The sequence below is a fragment of the Loxodonta africana genome, chromosome 1 (assembly GCF_030014295.1).
Source record: "Loxodonta africana isolate mLoxAfr1 chromosome 1, mLoxAfr1.hap2, whole genome shotgun sequence".
Taxonomy (NCBI): domain Eukaryota; kingdom Metazoa; phylum Chordata; class Mammalia; order Proboscidea; family Elephantidae; genus Loxodonta; species Loxodonta africana.
In genome coordinates, this window is record NC_087342.1 from 55,931,800 (window position 1) to 55,950,699 (window position 18,900).

General features: G+C 44.6%; 1 protein-coding gene across 1 annotated transcript in view; it reads right to left on the reverse strand.

The window, feature by feature from the left end:
- Positions 1-18,900, reverse strand: part of GFOD1 (Gfo/Idh/MocA-like oxidoreductase domain containing 1) — a 150,198-nt gene that overhangs the window by 81,958 nt on the left and 49,340 nt on the right. The gene's annotated exons all lie outside the window — the stretch shown is intronic.

Consider the following 18,900-nt stretch of genomic DNA (forward strand, 5'->3'; position numbering starts at 1 on the left):
CGGAGAGATGCAGAAGAGACGTTTTTCATAATGATAAGCTTCCTAGAACTCAGATAACCTGAGGTTTAGAGAGGGCCCAAGCCCTCAAGCTACAGATGAGAAATTAGATACCAGAAAAGAGAACTGACTTGCCCAAGTTTACAGAGTTGGGACCAAAATCCAAATATTCCGATTACCAGTCCAGTTTTCTCCCCATCACACCATATCATTTCAGCGCAAACAAAAAGGATTTTCTCCTAAAAGGAATGGTAACCATAATATGGGATGCTGAGCATCAAGAACAAACGCAGAGAAGGGATCTGCCACATTGTTAGTCGCATTCTCAGTGTTCCTATTACAGGGCTCCCACAGAAGCTGACCACTCGTGTACAATGAGGTTGTTATAGTTGTTAGTTGCTGCCGAGTTGGCTTTGGCTCATGGTGACCTTAGATATAACAGAATGAAATGTCGCCCGGTCCCATGTCATCTTCATGGTTTTTGGTAGGCTTGATCCACTGCTGCAGCTACTGTGTATTCGGAGTTCCTTCCAAGGTAGGGGGTTCATTTTTCAGCACTATATTAGTCAGTGTTCTGTTGTGATTCATACTGTTTTCATTGGCTAATTTTCAAAAGTAAATCACCAGCCCTTTCTTCCTAGTCTGTCTTAACCTGGAAGCTCCACTGAAACCTGTCCACCATGGTGACCCTGCTGGTATTTGAAATACCAGTGGCATAGCTTCCAGCATCACAGCAACATGCAAGCCACCACCGTATGCCAAACTGACATATGGTGGACAAACTGACAGACAGGAGAGGTACAATGGGGAGGATACCAGGAATGAAAAGAAATTAAAGGAGCTGCTGGAGCTCACTCTACCCTCTGCAGGAGAAGTAGTGTAGCAGGTAGGGGAAGGAGTGCTCCTTGGGACTACTTGGACCTGTAGCCGGCAGCACCGCCAGGCCCCTCCTTGCACCTGCAGGCAATGGACACCAGGGGAGCCAGTGAGCTCTGAGAGCGCTTACCCTCACCTCCTCCTCCCTCCTGGCTCAGTGCCAAACCCCACCACCCCCACCCTCTGCTGCGGGTCCAACCCAGATCCATGCTCCCCATCAGGAGACCCACCCTGAGTCTTCTCAAGTTCCAATCTTTCCAAGTGACTTTTACTTAGTGCTTTCTACATTCTAGTCATTGTGCTAAAATCTTGTATATGCTTTATTTTGTTTAATACTCACAAAACCAAAAAAACCCAAACCTCTTGCTGTCGGGTTGATTCTGACTCATAGCGACCCTATAGGACAGAGCAGAACTGCCCCATAGGGTTTCCAAGGAGCGCCTGGGGAATTTGAACTGCTGACCTTTTGGTTAGCAGCTGTAGGTCTTAACTCACAGGCCTACTTAAGGAAACTGAAGCATAAAAACAGAGGTTAGGAAATTTGCCTGAAAGCTTATAGAGACCAAAGTTTATTAGTGGTTACCAGGGGTAGCCGAGAAAGAGGGGGAAGAAGGGTTCATTGCTTAGGGAGACACTGAACTTCTGATAAGGATGATGGGAAAATTTGGGAACAGACAATGGAGCTGGCTGAACATCATGATAAATGTAATTAATGTCACTGAATTGTACATGTGAAGAATGCTCACATGGAAAATGATTTGTGACATATACATAGTATTTACCACAAAAAAAAAAGAATTAAAAAAAGAATAAAGCTTTTCATTAATGAGGAGAAAAATCCTAAAGCAATAATCCAGCACCTGAATACAAAATTTAATGACCATTTACATTTTGCTCCCAGGTTGCCATCAAGTGTAAAGTGTTGCCAGATAAAGAGTCTCTAGTTAAACTCTTCCCCCAAAGTCCCTCCTCCCTCTTCTCTGCCTCTAAAACCCAAAGCTTGGCAGGAACAGTTTATTGTTCAGAGCCTGTCACTTTTCTTAGCATATTTCATGTAAAAAGCACACCTGTCTCCATCTTAATGCAAATGGTTAACACACTTGGCTGCTAAAAAAAAGCCTGGAGGTTAGAGGCTACTCAGAGATGCCTTGGAAGAAGGCTGGTGATCTACTTCTAAAAAATTAAAAAAAAAAATAGCTATTGAAAATCCTTTGGAGCACAGTTCTACTCTGACACACATGGGGTCGCTATGAGTTGGAGTCAACTGACAGCAGCTGGACTGGACTGGCTCCACCCCCAATATCAGAATCACAAAGATGAAAGCCATTTCCGCCAGCAGTATTCTTGCTCTCTTAATATAGCTCAAGGAGGTGTGGCTTCTTCGCTCCCCAGTGACTCAGCCTGGCCGGCCCTCCCTGCACACCAGATGGCTTCTACACCCACTCTGAGCAGCCAAATGTCAAAACAACAATCTACAGGTGCGACGGCATTTATCAGTCATCGCTACAGAACAGTCATCGCCACATAAGCAGTCACCGGATTTTGTCCTGGCTAAATGGCATTCTAAAGAGATGGGAAGTTTGGGAGAAAGCAGAGGAGGGAGACAAGCCGAAACTCCTATTTCCCCTGTCATTCAGCAGTGGCATTTGTGCTAAAGTGAAACTTCGGAAAGGTAGGGCGAAAAACTACAGGAGTTCTGTCTGGCCCTGTCACATTCCTCTCCTCACTCTAAGGTGTCCCTTGTGGTTTCACGCTTGCCAACATCCTGTGCACAAGCTACCCAACCGCTGGGGTTGTTCCAGGAGTGGTCAGCGCAGAGGGTCCAGTGGCCAGAATGTACCAGAGCCTCTCTTCACACTTGGCTCTGCTTCCTCCACCTCTTCCCACCCCACACCCTGACCACCCATCCCACCAAACTCTGTCTACAACATGCGAGAAGGCGGGCCACTTAAATAAACACAGCAGCAGCTTGACCCCAAACCCACTTCCTTTCTGCATGTCTGGTTATAAACCCCTCCCTGGAGAGTGTCACTGGTCCCATGCAGAAGTTAATTAGAAACAGTCAACATTTCCTCGCTGAGCCTGGTCTGTGTAATCAACATGTCGCCAAGCCACGGTCCAGTTTACTCAGGGTTTCTCCACAGCAGCGCTATTGACATTTGGGCTGGATAATTCTGTGTGGTGGGGGCAGTCCTGTGCATTATAGGATTTTTAGCAGCATCCCTGGCCTTTACCCAATAGATGCAAGAAGCACTCCCTCCCCCCAGTATGACAACCAAAAACATTTCCAGGCCTGTCCACATGTCCCCTCAGGGAAAAAAATGCCCCCAACTGAAGACCACTGGGCTAAGCTGAAGGAAGACTTCCTGGATGGAAAGGTCCCAGGGGAGTTTTCAGGCAGTGTCTATTCTAATCCTGACTGCTTCCCTTTTCTCCTCCACCACCCATGGCATGTTCTCTCCTGAGTGAGTTTCTATCATCTTCACCCAAAATGCCACGACTTCTTCCCCACTCTCCAACCCATGAGTCAGCCAGAGAACAGGCTCCCCCGCGGAGGCCTACGAGTCCCCCCAACCCATATGGCATCTACTGCTTCAACCCGTAAAGGCGCCTATCTGTGGACCATGCGTTCAGTAAACCTTTGCTGAGCCTTCTTGTATAGGCCACACCAAAACCAAAAACACATGGCCATTGAGGTGATTTCGGCTCATGGCAACCTCATGTGTTACAGCGTAGAACTGAGCTCCCTAGGGTTTTCTCGGCCTCCACGACATGGACTGACATGGTGGCTGCAACAGTCGGCTCAAACATACCAAAGATTGTGAGGATGGTGCAGGACCAGGCAATGTTTCCTTCTGTTACATATGAAGTCATCATGAGTTGGAGCCAACTCAGCAGCAACTAACAACCATAAACCTTTATGCAAGTAGATCAATAGGCCTTTCTCCTGCAGAGCCACTGAGTGGGTTTGAACCTCCAACCTGTCAGTTATCAGCCAAAGGCAAACCATTTGCACCAACTAGGGACCTTGAGCAACCGAGAGGAGGTAAGCCCAGTTCTGAGGCAGTTTTCAACATGATGCACAGTGAGTGCAGAACATTATGGGAACACAGAAGTCAAGTGCCCAACTCTTGGTTTGGGGGGAGAAGAGGAAAGAGTAGACATCCCCCCATCCCAGAAAGGGATGTTCAAGCTGCATCTTAAAAGACCAACAGGAGTGAGCCAGGCAGATGGAGTGGGAAGGGCATTCCTTGAAGACAGGGCGGCAGAAGCATAGTGGCTTCTTGGAACAGCAGGCTGGAGGCCAGGGTGCAGCAGAAGAACCAAAAACAAACAGCAAAGAAAATGTGGTTGGAGAAGCCAGAGGCCTGGAGAATTTGCCACGTCCTCAACTGGCATCTGACTTTCTTCAATGAGCCACTTGTAACAGCAAGGTCAGTATACAAGCTCACAAGTTCTAAGGGAAACATGTCTCAAACCAAACTCCCTATTAAGTTCTCTGGGAACGACTTCAGAGCCACGTCTCTCTGGAGTCTAGGCGCCCCCAAGCACACGGCATGCTGCGTTCCTGGTCACTCCCTTTCATGTCCTCACTGACTGCCTCAGGGCTCATGGTGGCTGCAACCTCAAGCTACAACTGTCACCTCTGTTTCTGACCTGGCAAGAAAGTAAAGAAAAATCAAGTAAGTAAACTCAAACACAGAGGAACAGAGAGCCCTTAAAGAGCGCATCTTTGATTTGTGAAATGATTGTGGGACAGTTGCTACAAATCACCCCCTTACACCATGAGAAACCTGTGTGAAGCCTCTGCTGTATTGTTTCCTCTGCATATCGACATAAAAAAAAATATGCAAACCTAAATCATGGCTTTATAGGCCTCATAATATTGCATTGTATTAATATAACTCAATTAACTCATTCCCCTATATGAGACAATAAGGTTGGTTTCAGTTATTCAATATTATAAACAATGCTGCAATAAACAGTCATGCTAGCATAGCTAAATAAATTCCCAGAAGAGGAACCGCCGCGGTGAGGGGTAGGTATGATTTTAACTGTGCTAGCTATGCTGCACATATTTTTTTTAGCTATGCTGAGTTGCTGGGCATGTACTTAATCATTCTGTGGCTTTATTTTCTCCATTTGTAAGTCAGGAAAATATTGATGGGCTATCAGGTTACTCCCGTAAAAGGCCTGGCTACCCTGAGAAATACAAAGCAGGATTATTTGATGTGACATTCGGTCAAAGGCATTGTGTTGGTGCAAAGCTCCAGCCTAGAGCTCTGTCTGGGGCAGCTGGCACTGATGTTCCCACCAGCTGCTAGCCCCACAGTATCCCACTTCAGTGGCCCTGGGAGAGAGGACCAGGCACCCTGTGGCCGCGTAACAGGCATGCCACGTCCTGGAGGACCTCGGGTTTTTCTCATAAAGTCACCTTCAGAGAAAACAGGGTATTGTCACAAGTAGGGCATGAGGAATGCGGAAGACTGACCTAAAGGCCGTGGGCCTTGGTGAGGTCAGTGAGAAAAGGTAAAAACAATCCAGCCTCCAAGTCCAGCTGGTACAGATTTCTGTTGCTTTCCCCTTACTCCACTTCCATCATCAAGTTCCCAAAACGACGTGTCAAGCCTCCTTGATGATTTGTCTTGAAAACATTTTCCCTATAATCAAGGCGAATGCAGAGACAGGCCTTAAGAGGACCTTCTCAATTCTTCAAAAAGTTGAACATAACCTAAGAGCAGCTAATCTTTGACAAAGGCTCAAAGTCCTTAAGTGGGGAAAAGACAGTCTCTTTAACAAATGATGCTGGCATAACTGGATGTGTATTTGCAAAAAAAACGAAACAGGACCCATACCTCACACTACACACAAAAACTAACTCAAAATGCATCAAAGACCTGAATATAAAACCTAAAACTATAAAGATCACGGAAGAAAAATTAGGGACAAATACTATGCAAACCATAACTAACAATGTGCAAACACCATAAGATAAGCTAGATAACTGGGAGCTCCTAAAAATTAAACACTTATGCTCATCAAAAGACTTCACCAGAAGAGTAAAAGAGAACCTACAGAATGGGAAAAAATTTTCAGCTATGGCATATCCAACAAGGATGTAATCTCTAAAATCTATAAACTACTTCAACACCTCAACAACAAAAGGACAAATAATCCATTGAAAAAGTAGGCAAAGGATATGAACAGATACTTCACAAAAGAAGACATTCAGGTGGCTTACAGACAGACAAGGAAATGCTCAGGATTATTAGCTGTTAAAACCAAAAAACCCAAACCCGTTGCCACCGAGTTGATTCCAACTCATAGTGACCCTATAGGACAGAATAGATCTGCCCCATAGGGTTTCCAAGGAATAGCTGGTGAATCAAACTGCTGGTCTTTTTTGTTAGCAGCCGAGCTCTTAACCACTGTACCACCAGGCAAACAAGTATTAACTTTGGTGAAGAGAAAGGCAACACACAATGTAGGGAAGTCAGTGTAACTGGACGAAGACAAAGCCATAGAAGCTTCCCAGACAGATCCAAACACTCTGAGGGACCAAGTTACTGGGGCTGAGGGCTGGGGTCTATGGTCTTGGGGAACATCTAGCTCAACTGGCATAACATAATTTATAAAGAAAATGTTCTACATCTACTACTCTAGTGAATAGCATCTGGGTCTTAAAAGCTTGCGAGCAGCCATCTAAGATACATCTATTAGTTTCATCCCGTCCAGAGCAAAGGAAAACGAAGAAAACCAAAGACACGAAGAAAACTTTAAACCAAAGGACTAATGGACCACATGAACCACAGCCTCTGCCAGCTTGAGCCCAGAAGAACTAGATGGTGCCCGGCTACCACTCCTGACTACTCTGACAGGGATCACAATAGAGGGTCCCAGACAGAGCAGGAGAAAAATGTAGAACAAAATTCAAGTTTACAATAAAAGACCAGACTTACTGGTCTAACAGAGACTGTGGGAAACTCTGAGACTGTGGTTTCCTGACACTCTGCTAACTCAGAACTGAAGCCACTACCGATGCCCACATTTCAGCCAAAGATTAGATAGGCCTGTAAAACAAATTGGAAACCCTGGTGGTGTAGTGGTTAAGTGCCATGGCTGCTAACCAAAGGGTCAGCAGTTCAAATGCACCAGGCGCTCCTTGGAAATTCTATGGAGCAGTTCTACTCTGTCCTATAGGGTCGCTATGAGTCGCAATCGACTCGACGGCACTGGTTTTTTTTTTTTTAATAAAACAAACAATAACACGTGTGAGAAGTATTCTTCTTATTTCAATCAAGTATACGAGACCAAATGGGCAACACCTGTTCAAAAGCAAAGATGAGATGGCAGGAAGGGACAGGAAAACTGGACAAGAGGACACAGGGAACCCAGGGTGGAAATGGGAAGACTGTTGACACATTGCAGGGATTGCAACCAGTGTCACAAAACAATTTGTGTATAAATTTTTGAATGAGAAAAAGAAGTTGTACATTGAACTATCCCACTGCTAGGTATTGTATTTTTCTGCAAATATTGGCGGTCTTGTGCATTTGTTTCCAGTCGCACCCTCCCTCCCCTGAGGTATTTTCGTAAATGAACTATGGTAATTTTTTTTTTTTTTTACGGTAACTTGTGGAAGAGGAATAGCATGGCAGCGCTTATGAGAGTGGTTGGGGGGGAGGGTGGGGCTGGCAAACAAATGCAGAAGGTGCCCACTATTTGCGTAAAAAACACAGTATATACCCAAATAATCGAAAACAAGAATGCAAACAGAAATTTGTACACCAATGTTCACTGAGGCATTATTCAACAGCCAAAAGGTAGAAACAACCTACGTGCTCATCAACAGATAAATGGATAAACCAATTGTGGTATAATCATACAATAGAATATTATTCATCCACAGAGAGAAATGAAGTTCTGGTATGACATGGAAGGGGGAGAGGAGTCGTAGCTTAGGGGGCACTGAGCCTCTGTTAATGGTGGTGGAATAATTTAGAAAAGATAGTGGTGATGGGTGCACAACAAGATGAATATAATCAATGTCACTGAACTGTACATATAAAAATTGTTTAATTGGCAAATGTACTGTTATATATATTTTCACCACAACTACAAAAAAAAAGAGGACACTATCATCTCTAAAAGTCATTTTTAAATCTTATCACACCCACTCTTTAATGTAGCGTGGTCCAAGAGAACTTTCTGCAATGATGGAAATACCCATATCCACACCGTCCAATATGGTAGCCACTAGCCACATGTGACTGCTGGTCACTTGAAATGTGGCTAGTGTGACTGAGGAACTGAATTTGAATTGTATTCCACTTCAGTTAATAGAAACAGTCACATGTGGCTTGTGGCTACTATGTTGGACAGAGCAGTTGTAATGATTTTTAAAGTACAGATGCCCTTTAGTCCAAATCCCTCTCAATCAGCCCATTAAAAAAAGACAAAGCAAACCCTCCAGCTATCCCAAAACAGATGGGTGTGTGTGTATGTACATCAGTGACTACACCAGGGGCCAGAGATGTGATCATGATCTTGACAATCCTTGCTTCTGCCCAGCCAGCCCATCACTGTACCCCAGGCAGGGAGCTCATCCCCAGTGTACCTGAGTCTGTGGAAGGAAAGATACCCCTACTCCTCCTTCATTCAACAAACATTAAGTCTGCCCTGTGCCAGGTATGAGGGTTAGAGAAAAAGAAGATGCTGAGGGAGGAAGTGGGAGGAGGAAGGAAGGAAGGAAAAAGAGCTATGTGCTGAGCATTCTGTAGGTGCTTTTCCATATACGTTTTCATTTATTTATCTTAGTGGGTGTTATGGGTTAAACTGTACCCCCCTCCCCCAAATATGAGTTGGGATCCTAACCCCTATACATTTGGATGTGATCCTATTTGGAAATAGGGCTTTCTTTGTTGTGTTAATTAGATCACACCCAAGTAGAGTGGGTTCTAAATCTAATCACTTCCAAGTTATAATAAGAGCAGATCAGATGCAGAGGCAGCATGTGCAGAGGAGGACGGCACGTAAGGATCGTCGACAGGCCAAGGAGCTCCAACAGATCGCCAGCAGACACCAGGATCTAGGAGAGGGGCCCACAGGACTTGACATGGCTGAGACCCTGATTTGGACGTTTTGCCTCCAGAACTGCGAGAAAATAAATTTCTGTTCTTCAAGGCCACCTACTTGCAGTATTTTTCTTATGGCAGCAGTAGGTAACTTAGACAGTGGGGAGACATGTAAATGTATAACGGCAACATGATACAATGTAAGGGTTAATGGATGAAACACAGGAGTCCCCGGGTAGTGCAAATGGTTAATGAGCTTGGCTGCTAACTGAAAGGTTGGCAGTTTAAGTCCACTCAGGGGCTTCTCAGGGTCGCCATGAGTTGGAACTGACTTGATGGCAAGTGGCTTTTTTTTTTTTTTTAACAGGAAGTACAAGAATTCAGGGAGCATCGAAGGGCCTGAATTAGTTGTGCCTCCACCTGCTTTCCAATGTGCTATTTTGTGGATTTAATACTGATGAACCCAGCACTGGACAGCCCCTGGGTCCACAGTTGTGACCGTTATATGAAAACCTAAAGAAACCCTGTGTAATAGTGCTTACATAAGAATGAGCAAAGAAGAAAGTTAATTTCAACATGGAAAGCAAGAGGGAAATGCAGACATTTGTGAACTGAGGGTGTGATAATCTTTACAAAGAAAACCACTTGCAATCACACATGGACTTTTACTACATCCTGTAACCATGATAGGTTCCCTATCCTCAAAGAAAACACAGTGTCATCTATGAATATAAAATTACACCTTCTCAGAAATGAATGGAAGAAAAATAAATTTAAATTTGTAAACACAAATGACCTGTCTTTCATCAGTAATATTTAAATCACGCTAAAAAGAAAACAAAAACCCACTACTGTTGAGTCAATTCCAATTCATGGAGACCCATGTGTTACAGAGTAGAACTGCTCCTTAGGGTTTTCTTGGCTGTAATCTTTACGGAAGCAGAAAGCCAGGCCTTTCTTCTATGGTACTGCTGGGTGGGTTTGAACAGTGAACCTTTACAATAGTAGTCGTACACTACTGAGCACTTATTGTGGGCCTGACACATATTATTTCTATTATATCTAATCTTCACCGCCCACCACTCTGCAAAGTGAACACTGCTGGCACCATTTTACAGATGAAGAAACCGAGGTTCAGTGGTCAAGGAGTAACCTAGGATTCTAAGCCAGACCTCTTGAGAGTTGAAGTCCACGCCCTCTCTGCTGTGTTACACAGCCTCATAGCAGTGCTGTAAATCCTCTGTCACTCTGAGAGTGAGCCCTGGGCACCTCTGTGTCCCCTGCACACCCCAGTTCAGTGTCCTACATCCCAGCTTCACGTAGTGCCAGTGAACCCCACCAAATGGGACTCTAGGTGAGAGCTGGTATGAGTGCACCGTATTAGCTGGGAACGGTCTGAGAACAGGAAAAATAACTGGATGCACTGCATTAATTTTTTTTTCTAACTGCCCATTCTCCCTTCCCCCTGGAAACCACTAAAAGAATTTGTCTCTATGCATTTGTCTATTCTACATATTTCAGATAAGTGGGATCAGACAATATTTGTCCTTTTGCACCTGATGTATTTCACTCAGCATAATGCCTTTAAGGTCCATCCAAGTCGTATCGTGTCTCAGAACTTCATTTGTCTTTACGGCTGAATAATAGTCCATGGTATGGAGGTCACATTTTGTTTATCCATCCATCTCTTGATGGACGCTTGGGTTGTTTCCACCTTTTGGCTATTGTTAATAGTGCTGCAGTGAACATGGGTGTACAAGTTTCTATTTGCATCCCTGCTTTCAAGGCTTCCCAGTATATACCTAGAAGCGAAGACCAAGAGTTCTTGATGCTTAATTCAAGGCACTTCCTAACTACACCTTGCTCCAGCCACATGTCCTTCTATAAGTAATTATCAAGAAGAAAGAACTGCCCACCGGTACCTGCCTTATATGCTTATGTGAGAGTATTGTGTTTGCATTTCAAATTCTCTCTGCATATAGAGAACCTGAGCTAAGGCTGTTAGATGTCATTTACTGAGCACTAACTATGTGCTGGACTAAGCACCATGCAGGTATTATCTTTATCTTCACAAGAACTATCCATTTTAGGTTATAGTGTCCCTGCTTTGCAGATGAGGAAACACAGCCTACTGAGCTATTAAACATTTCCATGGTCTTTCTAGAACAATAGTTCTTAACCTGGTTATCCCTGGGGGGAGGGAGGGCTTAAAAAACCACCAGTGCTTGTGTTCCACCCTGAGAGATTCTTATACACTTGCTCTGGGATGCAGCCTAGGCATCTGGAGTTATAAAAGCCTGCGGGTGATTCTAATGTGCAACCCAGATTGAGAACCACTGCACTAACGCAAGTACAGGGTGGAGGGAGGATTCGAATCCAGGTCTCAGATTCCCGAACCTGAGATCTTAACTGCTTGCCCTACCCTGCCCTCCGTACTGAAATTAAGTGCATAACGTACCGGGGATCAATAATAATTGCTTTAAAAAATCTGAGCTAGATAGAAGCTACCGTTCTAGGCTGCCCAGTTTCTTCAAATCAAGGGTTAACCTGAGTTTGTTCTTTGTGAAAGCCAGGCTTCCGCCATCTGCCCTCACAGCCTTTGGGCAGCAATTCCCATGGCTAGAAAACCAAGAGCTCTGACTTCCTTCCATTCCAGGACTGGCCTGTTCTCCTGGCAGCAATTTTGCTAACAAATGTTTCCAGAAATCAAAATCAGATCTACTTCCTATTAAATCAGAGAACAGCTTTCCATGTAAACAGTACTTGGGTTATTATCCAAACATCCCTAGCTCATTTCAAGAAGCGCAGAGCCCCTCAATACTACTTTAACGTAAGTGCCTAGGTTGTTATCTCTTAATGCATCAGCTTTGCCAAAACCGCCCCCCTCTTGGTGTGTGTCTGTCCTGCTCTCAGTGCATTCCCTTATTGCCGGCCTCTGCCCTACTCTTTCTCCCCAAGTGAAGGAGGGGAACTGCTGCAATTATCTGGTTAATCCAGATGAACAGGAATAAAAAGAAAAAGCTGTGGCCTGCTACACTGATTGCTACTCTAAAAGTAACCAGATCGTTGCGAAGAAGTCATTCCACAATCCACATCTGCCAGGGTTGAAATCATTTAACTATATCATAAGCATTTAACACACATTTTGGCATTAAGTTCCACTTTCCAGCCCTTCCTATGGAGACTAGGACAGAGCTGTGCTCATAGTGGGACCCTAGACAATGAAGAATATGATGTTGTCAAACAATGACAAACATGATGTCGTCAAACATATACCCCATGGTGCAAACGGTTAATGAGCTCAGCTGCTAACAGAAAGGTTGGAGATTTAAGTCCACCTAGAGGCATCTTGGAAAAAAGGCCTGGTGATCCACATCTGAATGATCAGCCATTGAAAACCCTATAAAGTTCAGTTCTACTCTGACACACATGGGTCATCATGAGTTGGAGTAGACTAGATGGCCACTAGTTTTTGGGTTACAAGTACATTTGACATAAGTTCATAGGACAAGAAGATGAAAGAGCATGTGTCTGTAGTCCAGAGCTGATACTACCCATCGCTGGGTTCAAGTGCTTTGTCCATCCAAGCCCCTATTCATGGAAAACTGGCCAAGTCCATGACCACGTCATGGAGACCACCAGACTGAGAAACTGGGAGGTTTACCTCATTTACCATTTCTGTTTTTAATTAGCTGTGACCTCAGGCAAGTGATTGAAAATCACTCAGGGCCTGTTATGAATTGAGTTGTGTCTCACCAAAATATGTGTTGAAATCCTAATCCCTGTGTCTGTAAACATGATCCTGTTTGGAAATAGTTTTCTTTTGTTATGTTAATGAGGTCACGTCAAAGTAGGGTGGGCCCTAAACCTAATCACTTCTGAGTTATAAAAAGACTAGAATAAACACAACGACATACACAGGAGGAAGACAGATGCCAAGCAGCACCAAGTATTGCTGGCAGACACCAGAAACTAGGAGAAGGGCCCAAAGAAGGACTTGATATGACTGAGGCCTTAATTTCGACTTTTAGCCTCCAGAGCTGTGAGAAAATGAATTTCGGTTCTTTAAAGCCACCCACTTGCAGTATTTGTTAAAGCAGCACTAGGTAACTAAGATAGGCCTTGAGTTTCTTTGTTGACTCTGAGACCCCTCCAGTTCTGAGATCCATGTACGCTCACATACGTCAGCTCTTCTCCCTGATCCTCTCCTGCCCACTGCTGCCAACCCACATGCTTTGACCTTCCTTGTATCTGAAATGGTGATATCTTTGGTGAAAAGCTTCCTGAAAAACAACAAATCTGAGATCACTTCAAATGACAGCTGTCTTTAGAATGAAATGTGGCGCCCGCAACTGACACATCCCACAGATATACACTTGTCCAACAGAAGAGGAGAAAACATCGGAATATAGAGTTCTCTTCAATTTCACATTTTGTGCAAAGGACTTATCTTTTAATCTTCTCTACCGTAAAAAGCAACTCCCTTCTATGTCCTCTAATTATTGAAATGAATCTCCCCCAAAAGTTAATAAAACACCATCCTCCAGCCTCAGCACATTCGTTATCAGTAATGCAGTAGAGTGCCAGCTCCTACACACAGCAGAGAGGACTCAACATGGCAAAGAAGAGGAGTTGACCCTTTGGCTGGAGGCAAAGCGGATGAACGGTGAGGAAGAACACAGTTAGCATTCCAGTGACGATATCACTGGCAGTCTTCCAAGCTTGCAGATTGTCAGCAACCCCCGTCTTCATGAAAGCCAGATTTCCTGATGCTCTTTGAGTACTACTTCTCATACTCCTATCTGAATATTGAGGAAAGGATATGCATCTTGTCTTACTCTCCTAGTGCTGCCATAACAAAGTACTACAAAGCCGATGGCTTATAAGAATAGAAAGTTGTCATCTCAGAATTCTGGATCTCAGCTGTGTTGAGTCCTGATGGATCTGAGAAAGTTGCTGTTCTAAGCCTCTTTCTTAGTTTCTGGTGGCTGCTGGCAATCCTTGTCACATGGCATCTGTGATGGTTAAGGTGCGTGTCAACTTGGCTGGGCAAGTGGTAGTGGTCTGGCAGTTATGTAGTTTGGCAGCTTTTTAACGATGTAATTACCTCCATAATGAGATCTGATATAATGTGATCACCTCCAGGATGAGATCTATTATAAGCAGCCTATCAGCTGAAAGGGAGTTTCCTTGGGGGTGTGGGCTACATCCAATATAGGTGGACTTTCTGGCAAGGCTCGCTGGCTTTTGCTTGCTCTGAGTCCTGCAGCTGACTCTATTCATCTGACTTATGGTTCTTGGGACTTAAGCTAGCAGCTTACCTGCCAATCTTGGGATTCGCTGGCTTCCACGGCCTGTGAACCAGGGGCCTGCTGTCTGACCTGCCGATCTTGGGTTCTCCAGCCCCTGCAGCCCCCGCAGCTACATGAGGCAGAAGAAGCCTCCAGCCTGACCCACAGACTTGGGACTTCCCATCCTCTACAGCCATGAGTCATTTCCTTGATATAAATCTCTCTGTATACATGTCGATATGCTGCACTGGTTTTGCTTCTCCAGAGAACCCAGCCTAAGACAGCGTCTGTCTTCTACCTGTGTGACTTTCTCTCCTTTTATAAAACCTCACTCAGAAGTGATTCACTGGAGTTGATAACTGTACTGTAGTTATATAAGAGAACATCTTTGTTCTTAGGAAATATACAATGAGGTATTTAGGAATAAAGGGCCATGATGGATGCAACTTATCCACAAATGGTTAAGAAAATTGCCTGTGTGTGTAAGACAGAGAGAGGTAATAAAAGAGAGGAAGAGGGCATGCAAAAGCGGTAATACATTAATGAGTGAGTCAGGGTAAAGGCCATGTTATGGATTGAGTTGTGTCCTCCATAAATATGTATTGAAATCCTGGCCCTTATACCTGTGGATGTGATCCTGTTCTGCAAAAAGTTTCTTTTTCTTTAATTAGGTCATACCTGAGCAGGGTGGGTCCAAAACCTAATCACTTCTGAGTTATAAAAATGAGAACAGACACAAAGATACACACAGGGGAAGACACCATATGAAGACAAACACACGTGGCAGATGCATCTACAAGCCCAGGAACGGCAAGGATTTTCACAGCTACCAGAAGCTGAAACAGACCAAAAAAAAAAAAAAAAAAAAAGGCTCTCTCCCTGAGCCACACCCTAAATTCAGACTTCTAGCCTCCTGAACTTTGAGAAAACAAATTTCTGTTCTTTAAAGCTACCCACTCGTGGTATTTTTTGTTACAGTAGCACTAGGTAATTGAGACAGGGAATATGGGATATTCTTCGCACTATTCTTACTTTGTTACTTTTTTGTAAAATGATACTCAGAGCCTGACCTGCATTGGCAGGAAGGGAAGGGGTAAAATTTGGGGTGATCAGCCAGATTTGGGGAAAGAAGGGAGGGAGAAATCTAGAATGACTTCCAAGTCTCGGGTGTGTGTGCCTGGGGAGCCTGTGGTGCCCCAACCAATGGCAAGGAAGAAAGAAATTGAATACACTGACCTGGTGGAGAAGGCAAATGATTCTGAATAAACCTCTGGCTTTAATGATTCCTTCAAAAACCTCTTCATTATAATTTGTCTGATTGGCCTCACCTGACTCTGGTTAAAATCCATCCTAACGGGGGATGCTAACGTACTCCGGTATTTTCCACTGACTTATATTTTTGCTTTGCAAGAGCCCATCAGTCATTTCTCACAGGTGATGGCATGGGCTACAGTGCTGCCTCTTCTCCCAGATAGAAGGAATGCTCTAGAAGGGAAAGTAGAAGACTTTTCTCCCAATTGTCTATTCCTCGTCCCTTAAGGCACATACACAGCGAGTTCTTTGCACAAAGAAATGCTCAACAAAAGCAGCTGGCCAATGGTTTCCTTTTTGTTTCAGCCCCCAAGGGTGCACCTGAGGTCCCTAACCCCCTCACAGTTGCTGCTCTAACTGGTCTTCCACAAATAAAGATCATGTAAACAATTTGGAAAAGAAAACGAACATTTCCAAATGCCATAGCAACACTCAGACTTCCTCATCAATGCTGAGAGGGGTCGAAGATCTGCCCCCTCCTGGCACATTGCTTGGAACGGCTCCTCGTGACTCGGTGTACTATCCGCATTCTCCCAAGGGTAAAGAAAAGGGGCTTAAGCTGCATATAGGTAAAGTCGCCCCACAAAAACTATCATGGAACTTACAAACTCTTTCAAAGCAGCCTCTGAGGGTCATGTTTCTAGCAATCTGGTATGCAGAGACCTGCCATACACCCTGTCCTTAAAGCTGCTGACTTCCAGCCCTTGGTCTGGAAACAGAGCTAAAGAAGAGCCTCCTTTGAATGAATGTTTACAGGACAGAAAGTAGATGGAGGAGCCGTGACTCATGAGGCTGGGCAGAGGAAGCTGTAGACCAGTTGCCATCAAGTTGACTCCGACTCATGGTGACCCCAAGTATGCAGGGTAGAACTGCTCAATAGGGTTTTCAGTGGCTGTGATCTATTAGAAGCACATCATCAGGACTGTCTTCTGAGGGGCCTCTAGGTGGATTTCAACCACCAAGCTTTTGGTTAGAGGTTGAGCACTTTAAGCATTGCGGCACCCAGGGACCCCTAGCAGAGGCTCATTTTAAATGATGGGATGCATAGGGTGGTGGAGTGATTCCTTTCGCCTTTAGAGACCGAGATCCGCAACCACCTGGACCATCAGAGACAAAAGAAAGCAGAAAAGTGAGCTACTTAGAATATCAAATACTGTGATTTGGGGTCTCATTGTCCATAAGGGATGTGACAGCCAAACAGGACAGTTCCTACCCTCCTCTAATTACTTACGGAGTCCCTGGGTGGCACAAACAGTCAATGCACCCAGTTGCTAACCTGACCCCAGAACCACCCAGAGGTGCCTCAGAAGAAAGGACTGCTGATCTAGTTCCGAAAAATCAGCCACTGCAGGCCCTGTGGGGCCAGTTCTACTCTGACACACATGGGGTCGCTGCGAGTCAGAGTCGACGCAGTGGCAACTAGTTTTGTTTTTCAGTTTTCCGGTGCCTTTACTGTATGTCACATGCCCCCTCCCCACCCCAGTGTTTTTCCGCAGAGAAATGTATGAACATCCACATTCCGCAGAATATATAAAAGCGACAAATTGCCTCCCGTCAGTTCAGCTCAGGGTTTGTAATCAAACGAGCTTGCAGCGAATGTACTAAAGAAAAAATTCCATTTTTGGCACTTCTACTTTTTTTGGATTCAGAATTGTGGAGATGGGACTGTGGCCTGTATCCACCTCACTGGGTTATTTAGAGGACTCAGTGGGTTAATCCAGGTGAAGCACTTGGCCTGCGACTCTTATTTTGGGTCACATTTATGTCTGCATCACTCACTAGGCTGCAAGCTCCTTAAAACCCAGAGCTATTAGTCATTTTTATATCTACCTCAGCACCTACCGTGGTGTCTCGTACATAGCAAGGCTTGAGTAAATGTCTGTTCAATGAAGAAATCTAGCTTCAAACACTTTTTTTCAGTATTCGAAACACACTGGATCCTTGGAGATTCCCTGGAGGGCCCACTTATTTAGTCATTTGAAGGTATATAAAATTCCTAGGTTTATATACCTTCGAATGGCTAAATAAATGTGTATAAATCTAGGAATTTATATACCTTCAAATGACTTGCTTGCTCCTTTCAATGAAGTAACTTGCTTACACCTTTCAAATTCACCCTTTCTTAAAGTGTCCTTGATTATACCACATTCTCATAAACATGCCAAAAAAAAAATAAACAAACCCAAACCCATTGCTATCAAGTCGATTTGACTCATAGCGACCCTAGAGGACAGAGTAGAACTACCCTCATAGGGTTTACAAGGAGAGGCTGGTGGATTTGAACTGCTGACCTTTTGGTTAGCAGCTGAACTCTTAACCGCTGCGCCACCACACCTGCTTGATTATACCACATTCTCAAAACAAGCACATACACCATGTTCACATTAACCAAGTGAAATAGCAGAGGCGGGAGCTGTAGCAGCAGCAGCTATTTAGCAAGAGCTACAAACGCTAAGTAAGCATTGTTTAAAGAACTTTAAACGTATTAAGTTGTTTGATCCTGACAACCACCTTTTCTATCTGCCCATTTTACTGATATGTAAACAAGGCAGCAACTTGTCCAAAGGCACACGGCTAGCAAGTGCAAGCTTTCAATCCTAGGCCATCTGACCCCAAGACCCCTGCTCCCATAGCCTCTCATGGAAGGTGAGCGAAAAAAAAAAAAAACTCTTTTTACCCCATCAAGCTACCAAAAGAAATGGGCTGGAACCAGGACACCAACATCTAATTGTCATAAATGGTCCTGCAGAAGCGCATACATAACACAGTCACTGCACCCCTGCTGGGCTGAAAAGTGAAAAGACACAGGACACTAACAGGGGCTTTTTTCACTGGCATGTCCCCAATTGCTATTTCCTAACCTTTCAGTGACTACTTATTTCAAAAGAACCAAAAAGAAGCCAAGAAAACAAGAAACCAAGCAAAAGTACACACATGTCCCTGCTAGCCACTAAACACCGGTTGCCGTCAAGTTGACTCTGATTCCTGGTGACCCCATGTGTGTCAGAGTAGATCTGTGCGCCGTACGGTTTTCAGTGGCTGATTTTTCGGAAGCAGACCATCAGGCCTCTCTTCTAAGGCACCTTTGGGTAGACTTGAACCTCTAACTTTTCAGTTAGCAGCTGAGAGCTTTAACTGTGTGCACCACCTAGGGACTCCATGGTACCCACCAGACTCTCCGAATGAGCCATTCCACCCCCATCCACGAGCATACAGGCTCACGCTCCCCATCGCCCAGTCTACCCCCAGGCACCACAAAGCAGAAACACCCCCTCTTCACTTCACGAGTCCGTTAATGGTACTCTACACCCTCCCACAGCAGAGGGGCTGATGATTCAGAGATGGCAGCT